This window comes from Procambarus clarkii, chromosome 11 (genome assembly GCF_040958095.1).
Source record: "Procambarus clarkii isolate CNS0578487 chromosome 11, FALCON_Pclarkii_2.0, whole genome shotgun sequence".
In the NCBI taxonomy this organism is placed as follows: domain Eukaryota; kingdom Metazoa; phylum Arthropoda; class Malacostraca; order Decapoda; family Cambaridae; genus Procambarus; species Procambarus clarkii.
In genome coordinates this window covers 15249935-15263659 of record NC_091160.1, presented here as the reverse complement: position 1 = coordinate 15263659, position 13725 = coordinate 15249935, and the positions used below count along the sequence as shown (strand labels likewise).

At 37.1% G+C, this 13725-nt stretch overlaps 1 long non-coding RNA gene across 1 annotated transcript; it reads right to left on the bottom strand.

The window, feature by feature from the left end:
* Nucleotides 1-3522: 3522 nt before the first annotated feature.
* Nucleotides 3523-13448, bottom strand: LOC123750867 (uncharacterized). Its single transcript, XR_011228125.1, has 2 exons — nucleotides 13394-13448; nucleotides 3523-3865 (listed from the first exon to the last, which is right to left on the bottom strand). It is a non-coding gene; the product is annotated as an uncharacterized lncRNA (long non-coding RNA).
* Between the last annotated feature and the right edge of the window lie 277 nt (nucleotides 13449-13725).

The window sequence follows — 13725 nt, the reverse complement described above, 5'->3', positions numbered from 1 at the left end:
ATATTTTACATTATTGTTTACACTAGAGAGGTTAGATGACATCCCATCACCCACACAAATGTTTGAAAGAGGTGAAGAGAGCGAATTAACGGATTTACTCCAGACGTGAGACACAATCAGGAGGAGCATTGACAAACAAAAAGGGCTCGAAAGCCCCAGGTGTGGATGGAATTCAATCCAGTCATAAAGGAACTGGCAGATGCACAATACCTAACACTGAAACCCTCCATTTTCAGAAATTCTTTGAACAGGGGTATAAACCTATGGAACAGCCTACCTGCTGAAGCCGTAAATGCCAAGATTGTTGAATTTCAAAATCCAACTGGAGAAGATTATCAAGGCAAATGTTGGCAAAAACGAGGCCACTAGTGTCAGTGGCCCTCAGGTAAACTTTGAATATATGCAGCATTGGTACGCTAAATAATGTGACTATAGGTATTTTGGTTCCTGAGGACGGATTGCTGGATCAACATCCTCCAAATTGTTCAGTATGTTAATTAAAAGTTTTGACGAGATCCGCCCTGTCATATCTGGTTTGCAGTGTTAACTGTGTGGCCCTCAACCGTCCCTGGGGTGTGAGTTCATTTTGCTCTGGAATGATTTTGTTGCCCAGTGTTGAACTTTCTCCAAAGAAGCTCAGTTTATTAGAAGATGAGGTCTCTGTGCTTGGATTCAATAATCCAAGTGGGGGCACACCAGAAATATATACAATTGAATAACTACCTTCTTTTGGTAAAATCAGTAGGAGCCATGAGGTGTGAATGGCTCCACACCGCTGGAGCCATTCGTCTTTAACAAAACCACTTAAGAAGCCGTTGTTGACTAGGGCCTGCCTAGGATATTTATATAATAAATATCGTTGTTGACTAAGATATTTATATGATAAATATCCCGCAGGATAATAAAAATAATGAACAAAAATGTAATGGACAATAAAAGTAATGGACAACAAAAGTAATGGACAACAAAAGTAATGGACAACAAAAGTAATGGACAACAAAAGTAATGGACAACAAAAGTAATGGGCAATAAAAGTAATGGGCAATAAAAGTAATGGACAACAAAAGTAATGGACAACAAAAGTAATGGACAATAAAAGTAATGGACAACAAAAGTAATGGACAACAAAAGTAATGGGCAATAAAAGTAATGGACAACAAAAGTAATGGACAACAAAAGTAATGGACAACAAAAGTAATGGGCAATAAAAGTAATGGACAACAAAAGTAATGGACAACAAAAGTAATGGGCAATAAAAGTAATGGACAACAAAAGTAATGGACAACAAAAGTAATGGACAACAAAAGTAATGGGCAATAAAAGTAATGGACAACAAAAGTAATGGACAACAAAAGTAATGGACAACAAAAGTAATGGACAATAAAAGTAATGGACAATAAAAGTAATGGACAACAAAAGTAATGGGCAATAAAAGTAATGGACAATAAAAGTAGTGAACAAAGAAAACACGAACAAAAACGTATATATTAAAAAATGTAATAGACAATTAAATATTTGACAATATATTAAATAGACAATGAAATTAACAAAATTAAATACCTCTAAGGGGCCCGGTGCACGTGCACCAAAACGTCCTCAAACACGCTCAGTTTGTGTTGTGCATCTTCATGGTAAATGCTCCAACTTTTCCTTATGGATCAACATTATACAATGGAAAGAAAAAAAAGAAAAAACAGCAAATTTCACAACTTCAAATTAGTAACTAATATCTTATAATGAGACCAATTGATATTTTATTCATTATGGTCCCAGAATGGGTCCCATGGGTCAAATAGATTGGAAAGTCTAGGTTATGGGATGTGGGCCGGTATTGGAGCTAGACGTTAACCCAGAGATAGGTGACGTAAAAGGGGTTTTCGTTGTGGAATCAAAATATAACCTATTTAAAAATATTCTAACCAAAGCCCAGGAATGAAGTATACCATATAAATTGAATAGATCGAATACTAATGATCCAAAGTGGATAACAAAGGATCTGAAGAAGTCGTCGTCTTCAAAGGATCTGAAGAAGTCGAAGTCTTCAGCCGAACAAGTCATAGACTTGTTCGGCTGAAGGCATATTGTTAAGTTCCTCTTTCGTAAATACAGATATAATATATTTATTAAAAATACTACTCATTTCTTCATCACTATCTGTTATTTGACCTGTCTCGGTTTTTAATGGACCTATCCTTTCCCTAATCTTTGTAAGGTATAACTGGAAAAACCCTTTAGGATTTGTCTTCGCTTGCTCTGCTATGCGAACTTTAGTTTCTTTTTGCTTTCCTATCTCTTTTTAAGTATTTCTAACTAGTTGTACGAATTCCTGTTCTAAACTGACTTCCCCATTCTTAATCCTTTTGTACCAAGCTCTCTTTTTACCTATAAGGTTCTTCAGATCCTTTATTATCCACTTTGGATCATTAGTATTCGATCTATTCAATTTATATGGTATACTTCATTCCTTGGCTTTGCTTTTAAATGGGGCTATATTTTGAATCCACATTCAAAATATAATTGATTCAAAACTGATAACCCACAGTGGGGTTACAGAGGCAGATAGTGGGTTCACGAACTGAACCCCATTGTTCATTTAGCTAAGCAAGTAAAACTCTTCTGAATCTAGTTACACAATTTTTAAATATTTACAAGCAAGTACTTGCATTACTTTACAGGCAAGTACTTGCATTATCTACAGTGGATGGGCTGCATTGGCTATTTTATAGTTTTTTCCAGTGTCGGTCTTCCTCACTGGTATTTTACCACCTCTGACAAAACAATCTTTGATTAACATATTGGAATTCTTACAAACTTGTCGCAGTTGAAAGGAAAGATTCTGCCTATTCCTGGTAAATCAGTTTTTCACGAAAACAGTGGGTTTTCCAGACCCAAAAGCTCTGATAAGGTCTAATCTTCACGAACAACTATGTAATTGGACACGAATTTTCCTAATGTTTTCAGTAGATACTTTGGTACCTCTTCTGTGTGCTGCTTTGTTTTCACCTGCTTGCTTGAAGTTTGTAATTCAGCTGCTCCCGTAGTTCCTTAACCACGAGTTGACACGGTCCGCTCAGTTGGTTTCAAGGGGAAATTTCGTGAGGAAATAATGACAACAGCTAGGAGTTTTTATTGGTCTGATTCATCTTGGGATACAGTTTGTTGCAATAACAAGCTATTAAGTGGGTTTTAAAAGCTGACAAATATTATCTCCTTCATATTTTTTTTAACCAACCACTTGGGCTGGACGGTAGAGCGACAGTCTCGCTTCATGCAGGTCGGCGTTCAATCCCCGACCGTCCAAGAGGTTGGGCAACATTCCTTCCCCCCTCCCCCGTCCCATCCCAAATCCAGTGCTATGTAGTTGTAAGGGCTTGGCGCTTTTCCCTTATTTTTTCCCTCTCCTATTTTCTAGTGTTTTCAATGGAATTCAGGTTTTAAACTTTGAACTGAAGAGAGCTTAGTTTCATGTAGGAAAAGATTAACTTCGTTGGCCAGTTCTTGATTTTGGGAAGTAATGCTGAGTTTATAACTAATTATTCAATACATTTTTCACAATATACAGCATCAGAAATACCTAAGCACAACTGCACTAAACAGATAGCAACAATGGTAAATGTTAACAAGTCTGTGATTATATATAAGAGCCTTCTGTCTCATAGATATTTTAACAGGAACCAAATGTTTGATCATCTTGCGACTTGGTCCTGCAGGCCCTAGAAGACATAGAGACCGGAGAGGCGTAGCGAGGCGGCCAGGGCCTGGATGGTGCCGGGTTGACCCTGTGGCGCTGAGAACATGGTCCAGGGGTTGCCAGCGCTGACGTTCCTCTCGTGAAGTTCTCGAATCAGTGTCTCAATACCCTCGCCTGCAAGCATCAGGAGACGTGAAGGCCAAACCTGGCTATGTCACACATCTAAATAGCAACTTATATCAGAGAAATACAATATGGATTAATTAATATTTTGCTGAGATGAGCAGCACGTCTGGTTAATTTGAAGTATATAAGCATTATAGCTTGCATTAATCCAAACCAGTGTGCTAAAATTGATCTGGGTTAAACAGGACTCATAATAACTTGTTTAGTCAAAGGCAATGTTGGGTAATCAGTGCCCAGAATTATACTAGACGCATCTCAACAAAGTATACTAATATAATAATAATAATGATACTAGAGGCCAAAGAAGAGCATCAAGGAACTCTGGTTGTTCTGGAAATGCATCAAAATATATACGTACTGGTGAGAAGAGTACCCAGGAAGGTCAGGTCATCATAGTGCCCACCTCTGGAGTGAGGACATAATTAACTTATCAGATCACAACACCATACAAGGTCGGGGTCGTCATCTGTGAGGTCACGGTGGATGGTCAGGGAAGCTGATCACCTTCGTATGGGAGAGAAGACAGGGCGGCCATATCCATGCTGGTCGGCCTACTATGCAAGGCCCAATTTGCCTAATAAGCCAAGTTTTCCTGAATTAATATATTTTCTCTAATTTTTTTCTTATGAAATGATAAAGCTACCCATTTCATTATGTATGAGGTCAGTTTTTTTATTGGAGTTAAAATTAACATAGATATATGACCGAACCTAACTAACCCTACCTAACCTAACCTATCTATTTAGGTTAGGTTAGGTAACCGAAAAAGTTAGGTTAGGTAAGTTAGGTAGTCGAAAAACAATTAATTCATGAAAACTTGGCTTATTAGGCAAATCGGGCCTTGCATAGTAGGCAGAGAAGTGCGTTCTGGCTACTAGGTACGACATTATATATATATATATATATATATATATATATATATATATATATATATATATATATATATATATATATATATATATATATATATATATATATATATATATTATTAAATATGACCGAAAAAGTAAGATTAATAATTCTAACACGAATTTTCTCAATCTTTCGTACATTTCTTTTCACTGTTGGAGGTAATTCAAAAATCAATTCTCCAAAATTCATTTTTATTTCTAGTCTGACGCGACACTTGAGCGCGTTTCATAAAACTTATTACATTTTCAAAGACTTTACACATACACAACTGAATAGAACATACATATCTCCGATTTGTTTATATCTACATTTGAGTGAGGTGGAAGGGGTGAGGTGGTATTTAATAGGGTATTAATTTCATCAACACAAGACAGAACACGAACCAATGGGTATTGAAATGGAAGTGATTGTAGAAAGCCTATTGGTCCATATTTCTTGATGCTTCTATATTGGAGCGGAGTCTTGAGGTGGGTAGAATATAGTTGTGCATTAATTGGCTGTTGATTGCTGGTGTTGACTTCTTAATGTGCAGTGCCTCGCAAACGTCAAGCCGTCTGCTATCGCTGTATCTATTGATTTCTGTGTTGTTTACTAGGATTTCTCTGGCGATGCTTTGGTTGTGGGAAGAGATTATATGTTCCTTAATGGAGACCTGTTGCTTATGCATCGTTAAACGCCTAGAAAGAGATGTTGTTGTCTTGCCTATATACTGGGTTTTTTGGAGCTTACCGTCCCCAAGTGGGCATTTGAAGGCATAGACGACGTTGGTCTCTTTTAAAGCGTTCTGCTTTGTGTCTGGAGAGTTTCTCATGAGTAGGCTGGCCGTTTTTCTGGTTTTATAGTAAATCGTCAGTTGTATCCTCTGATTTTTGTCTGTAGGGATAACGTTTCTATTAACAATATCTTTCAGGACCCTTTCCTCCGTTTTATGAGCTGTGGAAAAGAAGTTCCTGTAAAATAGTCTAATAGGGGGTATAGGTGTTGTGTTAGTTGTCTCTTCAGAGGTTGCATGGCGTTTCACTTTCCTTCTTATGATGTCTTCGACGAAACCATTGGAGAAGCCGTTGTTGACTAGGACCTGCCTTACCCTACAGAGTTCTTCGTCGACTTGCTTCCATTCTGAGCTGTGGCTGAGAGCACGGTCGACATATGCGTTAACAACACTCCTCTTGTACCTGTCTGGGCAGTCGCTGTTGGCATTTAGGCACATTCCTATGCTCGTTTCCTTAGTGTAGACTGCAGTGTGGAAACCTCCGCTCTTTTCCATGACTGTTACATCTAGAAAGGGCAGCTTCCCATCCTTTTCCATCTCGTAAGTGAACCGCAGCACGGAACTCTGCTCAAACGCCTCCTTCAGCTCCTGCAGATGTCTGACATCAGGTACCTGTGTAAAAATGTCGTCAACATACCTGCAGTATATGGTCGGTTTCAAGTTCAGCCACAGCTCAGAATGGAAGCAAGTCGACGAAGAACTCTGTAGGGTAAGGCAGGTCCTAGTCAACAACGGCTTCTCCAATGGTTTCGTCGAAGACATCATAAGAAGGAAAGTGAAACGCCATGCAACCTCTGAAGAGACAACTAACACAACACCTATACCCCCCTATTAGACTATTTTACAGGAACTTCTTTTCCACAGCTCATAAAACGGAGGAAAGGGTCCTGAAAGATATTGTTAATAGAAACGTTATCCCTACAGACAAAAATCAGAGGATACAACTGACGATTTACTATAACACCAGAAAAACGGCCAGCCTACTCATGAGAAACTCTCCAGACACAAAGCAGAACGCTTTAAAAGAGACCAACGTCGTCTATGCCTTCAAATGCCCACTTGGGGACTGTAAGCTCCAAAAAACCCAGTATATAGGCAAGACAACAACATCTCTTTCTAGGCGTTTAACGATGCATAAGCAACAGGTCTCCATTAAGGAACATATAATCTCTTCCCACAACCAAAGCATCGCCAGAGAAATCCTAGTAAACAACACAGAAATCATCAATAGATACAGCGATAGCAGACGGCTTGACGTTTGCGAGGCACTGCACATTAAGAAGTCAACACCAGCAATCAACAGCCAATTAATGCACAACTATATTCTACCCACCTCAAGACTCCGCTCCAATATAGAAGCATCAAGAAATATGGACCAATAGGCTTTCTACAATCACTTCCATTTCAATACCCATTGGTTCGTGTTCTGTCTTGTGTTGATGAAATTAATACCCTATTAAATACCACCTCACCCCTTCCACCTCACTCAAATGTAGATATAAACAAATCGGAGATATGTAAGTTCTATTCAGTTGTGTATGTGTAAAGTCTTTGAAAATGTAATAAGTTTTACGAGACGCGCTCAAGTGTCGCGTCAGACCAGAAATAAAAATGAATTTTGGAGAATTGATTTTTGAATTATCTCCAACAGTGAAAAGAAATGTACGAAAGATTGAGAAAATTCGTGTTAGAATTATTAATCTTACTTTTTCGGTCATATTTAATAATATATGTCTACAGGAAAGACTGCTACCAAAATATGCTAATTTATATATATATATATATATATATATATATATATATATATATATATATATATATATATATATATATATATATATATATATATATATATATATATATATATATATATATATATATATATATATAAATATATATATATATATATATATATATATATATATATATATATATATATATATATATATATATATATATATATATATATATATATATATTTATATATGCAGGCGATGAGTCACAATAACGTGGCTGAAGTATGTTGACCAGACCACACACTAGAAGTTGAAGGGACGACGACGTTTCGGTCCGTCCTGGACCATTCTCAAGTCGATTGTGATGAGGAGGTGATGAGGAGGTAGGGACAGGCAATAAATAGGCAAGAGAGAGCTGAGGAAGAAAGTAAGGTGTAGGGGATAGTAGTAATAATGAGAACTGCAGAAGGCCTATTTGCCCATACGAGGCAGCTCATACAGAGGTTCCTAAATAGAGCCTAAATAGATATAGATAGTTCCTAAATAGAACCTAGAGGTTCCTATGCTCTCTTCTGCCATGTGAGGGATTCTATTCATCCCATTGATTGGTCTTCCTCCAAAATAATCTTTCCTGCCTCTACTCTACACATACGCCGTCTTGTAGAATCGGCTCTTATTAACAATGTACCCAACATGAACTTGAGTCCTGGCTTTGTTGCTGTGGACTCTTCCCTTTCACAGTATATACTCAAATGCTCTAATCTTTCTAACAAACGTGACTTAACATAAGCTTACCCCTTCCATTTATCTTTCTTTCTCTTTCCTTTTCTTTCTCTCTTCTCCCTTTTTCTGTTCATTGTCTTCTCCTACGCTCCCTTGCTATCCTCTTCTTATTCCTATTACTATCTCCTTCGGTGGTTATAATAGGAGCTGCCTCGTATGGGCTAAAAGGCCTTCTGCAGTTCTCATTATTACTACTATCCCCTACACCTTACTTTCCTCCTCAGCTCTCTCTTGCCTATTTATTGCCTGTCCCTACCTCCTCATCACCTCCTCATCACAATCGACTTGAGAATGGTCCAGGACGGACCGAAACGTCGTCGTCCCTTTAACTTCTAGTGTGTGGTCTGGTCAATATATATATATATATATATATATATATATATATATATATATATATATATATATATATATATATATATATATATATATATATATATATATATATATATATATATATATTTATATATATATATATATATATATATATATATATATATATATATATATATATATTTATATATATATATATATATATATATATATATATATATATATATATATATATATATATATATATATATATTATTAAATATGACCGAAAAAGTAAGATTAATAATTCTAACACGAATTTTCTCAATCTTTCGTACATTACGCTTCACTGTCGGAGGTAAATCAAAAATCACTTCTCCAAAATTCATTTTTATTTCTAGTCTGACGCGACACGGGCGCGTTTCGTAAAACTTATTACATTTTCAAAGACTTCACAAATACACAACTGATTAGAACTTACGTCTCTCTGATATTATATCTACATTTGAGTGAGGTGGGAAGGATGATGTGGCATTAACACAAGACAGAACAGGGGATATTAATAGGGTATTAAAAGTATCAACACAAGACAGAACAGAAAACAATGGGTATTGAATAGAAGTGTTTGTAGAAAGCCTATTGGTCCATATTTCTTGATGCTTCTATATTGGAGCGGAGTCTTGAGGTGGGTAGAATATAGTTGTGCAATAATTGGCTGTTGATTGCTGGTGTTGACTTCTTGATGTGTAGTGCCTCGCAAACGTCAAGCCGCCTGCTATCGCTGTATCTATCGATGATTTCTGTGTTGTTTACTAGGATTTCTCTGGCGATGGTTTGGTTATGGGAAGAGATTATATGTTCCTTAATGGAGCCCTGTTGCTTATGCATCGTTAAACGCCTAGAAAGAGATGTTGTTGTCTTGCCTATATACTGGGTTTTTTGGAGCTTACAGTCCCCAAGTGGGCATTTGAAGGCATAGACGACGTTAGTCTCTTTTAAAGCGTTCTGTTTTGTGTCTGGAGAGTTTCTCATGAGTAGGCTGGCCGTTTTTCTGGTTTTATAGTAAATCGTCAGTTGTATCCTCTGATTTTTGTCTGTAGGGATAACGTTTCTATTAACAATATCTTTCAGGACCCTTTCCTCCGTTTTATGAGCTGTGGAAAAGAAGTTCCTGTAAAATAGTCTAATAGGGGGTATAGGTGTTGTGTTAGTTGTTTCTTCAGAGGTTGCATGGCTTTTCACTTTCCTTCTTATGATGTCTTCGATGAAACCATTGGAGAAGCCGTTATTGACTAGAACCTGCCTTACCCTACAGAGTTCTTCGTCGACTTGCTTCCATTCTGAGCTGTGGCTGAGAGCACGGTCGACGTATGCGTTAACAACACTCCTCTTGTACCTGTCGGGGCAGTCGCTGTTGGCATTTAGGCACATTCCTATGTTTGTTTCCTTAGTGTAGACTGCAGTGTGGAAACCTCCGCCCTTTTCCATGACTGTTACATCTAGAAAAGGCAGCTTCCCATCCTTTTCCGTCTCGTAAGTGAAACGCAGCACGGAACTCTGCTCAAATGCCTCCTTCAGCTCCTGCAGATGTCTGACATCAGGTACCTGTGTAAAAATGTCGTCAACATACCTGCAGTATATGGCCGGTTTCAAGTTCATGTCGACTAAGACTTTTTGCTCGATGGTACCCATGTTGAAGTTTGCAAACAGGACACCTAGGGGAGAACCCATGGCGACCCCATCTACTTGCTTATACATGTGCCCATCCGGGCTCAAGAAGGGTGCCTCTTTACGAGACGGAAAAGGATGGGAAGCTGCCTTTTCTAGATGTAACAGTCATGGAAAAGGGCGGAGGTTTCCACACTGCAGTCTACACTAAGGAAACAAACATAGGAATGTGCCTAAATGCCAACAGCGACTGCCCCGACAGGTACAAGAGGAGTGTTGTTAACGCATACGTCGACCGTGCTCTCAGCCACAGCTCAGAATGGAAGCAAGTCGACGAAGAACTCTGTAGGGTAAGGCAGGTTCTAGTCAATAACGGCTTCTCCAATGGTTTCATCGAAGACATCATAAGAAGGAAAGTGAAAAGCCATGCAACCTCTGAAGAGACAACTAACACAACACCTATACCCCCTATTAGACTATTTTACAGGAACTTCTTTTCCACAGCTCATAAAACGGAGGAAAGGGTCCTGAAAGATATTGTTAATAGAAACGTTATCCCTACAGACAAAAATCAGAGGATACAACTGACGATTTACTATAAAACCAGAAAAACGGCCAGCCTACTCATGAGAAACTCTCCAGACACAAAACAGAACGCTTTAAAAGAGACTAACGTCGTCTATGCCTTCAAATGCCCACTTGGGGACTGTAAGCTCCAAAAAACCCAGTATATAGGCAAGACAACAACATCTCTTTCTAGGCGTTTAACGATGCATAAGCAACAGGGCTCCATTAAGGAACATATAATCTCTTCCCATAACCAAACCATCGCCAGAGAAATCCTAGTAAACAACACAGAAATCATCGATAGATACAGCGATAGCAGGCGGCTTGACGTTTGCGAGGCACTACACATCAAGAAGTCAACACCAGCAATCAACAGCCAATTATTGCACAACTATATTCTACCCACCTCAAGACTCCGCTCCAATATAAAAGCATCAAGAAATATGGACCAATAGGCTTTCTACAAACACTTCTATTCAATACCCATTGTTTTCTGTTCTGTCTTGTGTTGATACTTTTAATACCCTATTAATATCCCCTGTTCTGTCTTGTGTTAATGCCACATCATCCTTCCCACCTCACTCAAATGTAGATATAATATCAGAGAGACGTAAGTTCTAATCAGTTGTGTATTTGTGAAGTCTTTGAAAATGTAATAAGTTTTACGAAACGCGCCCGTGTCGCGTCAGACTAGAAATAAAAATGAATTTTGGAGAAGTGATTTTTGATTTACCTCCAACAGTGAAGCGTAATGTACGAAAGATTGAGAAAATTCGTGTTAGAATTATTAATCTTACTTTTTCGGTCATATTTAATAATATATGTCCACAGGAAAGACTGCTACCAAAATATACTAATTTATATATATATATATATATATATATATATATATATATTTATATATATATATATATATATATATATATATATATATATATATATATATATATATATATATATATATATATATGTCGTACCTAATAGCCAGAAAGCACTTCTCAGCCTACTATTCAAGGCCCGATTTGCCTAATAAGCCAAGTTTTCATGAATTAATGTTTTTTCGTCTACCTAACCTACCTAACCTAACCTAACCTAGCTTTTTTTGGCTACCTAACCTAACCTTACCTATAAATATAGGTTAGGTTAGGTTAGGTAGGGTTGGTTAGGTTCGGTCATATATCTACGTTAATTTTAACTCCAATAAATAAAAATTGACCTCATACATAGAGAAAAGGGTTGCTTTATCATTTCATAAGAAAAAAATTATAGTAAATATATTAATTCAGGAAAACTTGGCTTATTAGGCAAATCGGGCCTTGAATAGTAGGCTGAGAAGTGAATTCTGGCTACTAGGTACGACATATATATATATATATATATATATATATATATATATATGTCGTACCTAGTAGCCAGAACGCACTTCTCAGCCTACTATGCAAGGCCCGATTTGCCTAATAAGCCAAGTTTTCATGAATTAATATATTTTCTCTATTTTTTTTCTTATGAAATGATAAAGCTACCCATTTCATTATGTATGAGGTCAATTTTTTTTTTATTGGAGTTAAAATTAACGTAGATATATGACGGAACCTAACCAACCCTACCTAACCTAACCTAACCTATCTTTATAGGTTAGGTAGCCGAAAAAGTTAGGTTAGGTTAGGTAGGTTAGGTAGTCGAGAAAACATTAATTCAGGAAAACTTGGCTTATTAGGCAAATCGGGCCTTGCATAGTAGGCCGAGAAGTGCGTTCTGGCTACTAGGTACGACATATATATATATATATATATATATATATATATATATATATATATATATATATATATATATATATATATATATATATATATATATATATATATATGTATATATATATATGTTCACAAACAAAACAACACCTACAGGAAAAACCTTTAAATATGAACCTATCCAAAATTATCAATTACTATACCTATCGCTCATAATCAATCTTTATTCCCTCAAAACTCCATATATATATATATTGAGCCCCGGTAGTACAGTCGGCTTCGTTCTCGACTCACAATCGGGAATTCCAGGTTCAAATCCTTGGCACGACATAAATGGTTGGACCACGTTACCTATCACCTGATGCCTCTGTTCCCCTAGCAGTAAATAGGCCCCGGGAGTTAGTCAACTGTTGTGGGGTTGCATCCTGGGGAGGATCAGTACCTTGAAGGGGGGGAACCTCTGTATAAGCCTAACATGTATAATACACACAGAGATCACACTAACGTGACGCATCAAATGAACAAATCCACAAGACATAGCTCGGGTGCAGGGGGGAGTTGTGTAAAACCCTGGTTTATGCCTCGGAGAGGCTACGGGATCCAGTAAGTTCAGTAGAACTTCGGTTTCAACATATTTAACCCTGTCATAGCTCAGTCGATTAAGGCAGTGTCTGGGATGCTCCCGGACGCAGGTTCGAATCCTCGTCACGACCCTTGTGGATTTGTTCATGTATAATACATTAGCTATCTGTACCTCGACACAAATAATGATTTAACTAATTATTCGGCAGCACTAGGCTGTTGAATGAGGCTACTTATAATACAACTCACACTTAAACTCACTTTAACAACAGCTATAAACTGTTTTAGAAAATATTATATCAACTGTTCGGTGTTTGATTTGTTGACATGAGGTTCTGTTAAACCATTCATCAAAGAACCTTGTACAGTACTTGGGTGATTAGTAACATAAATATACAACAAACTACTACAAAGAATATAGAACAACTCAACGTACCTCTCTAAATTGGTGTCTCTCCTCTGCGTTTGTTGTAGTTTTATACAGAAGGTCTATAAGTTATAAGAGGAAAAAAATTATTGTGATGCATATATTTATATGTATATATGTATTTTTAATTTAATCCTGAAGACAGCATGTATCCAAACAATGATATATTAGGCATTACAAAATAATTCTGATATAATGCGACACCGAAAACTATACAATAATAAACAATACAATCCTTATCCACCATCAGATATGTGACCAACGTGAAACTGTCTCTTGAGAGACCTCTGATACAGCTTAATCTTTAAATCTAATCTTAATCTAAATATAAATCTTAATCT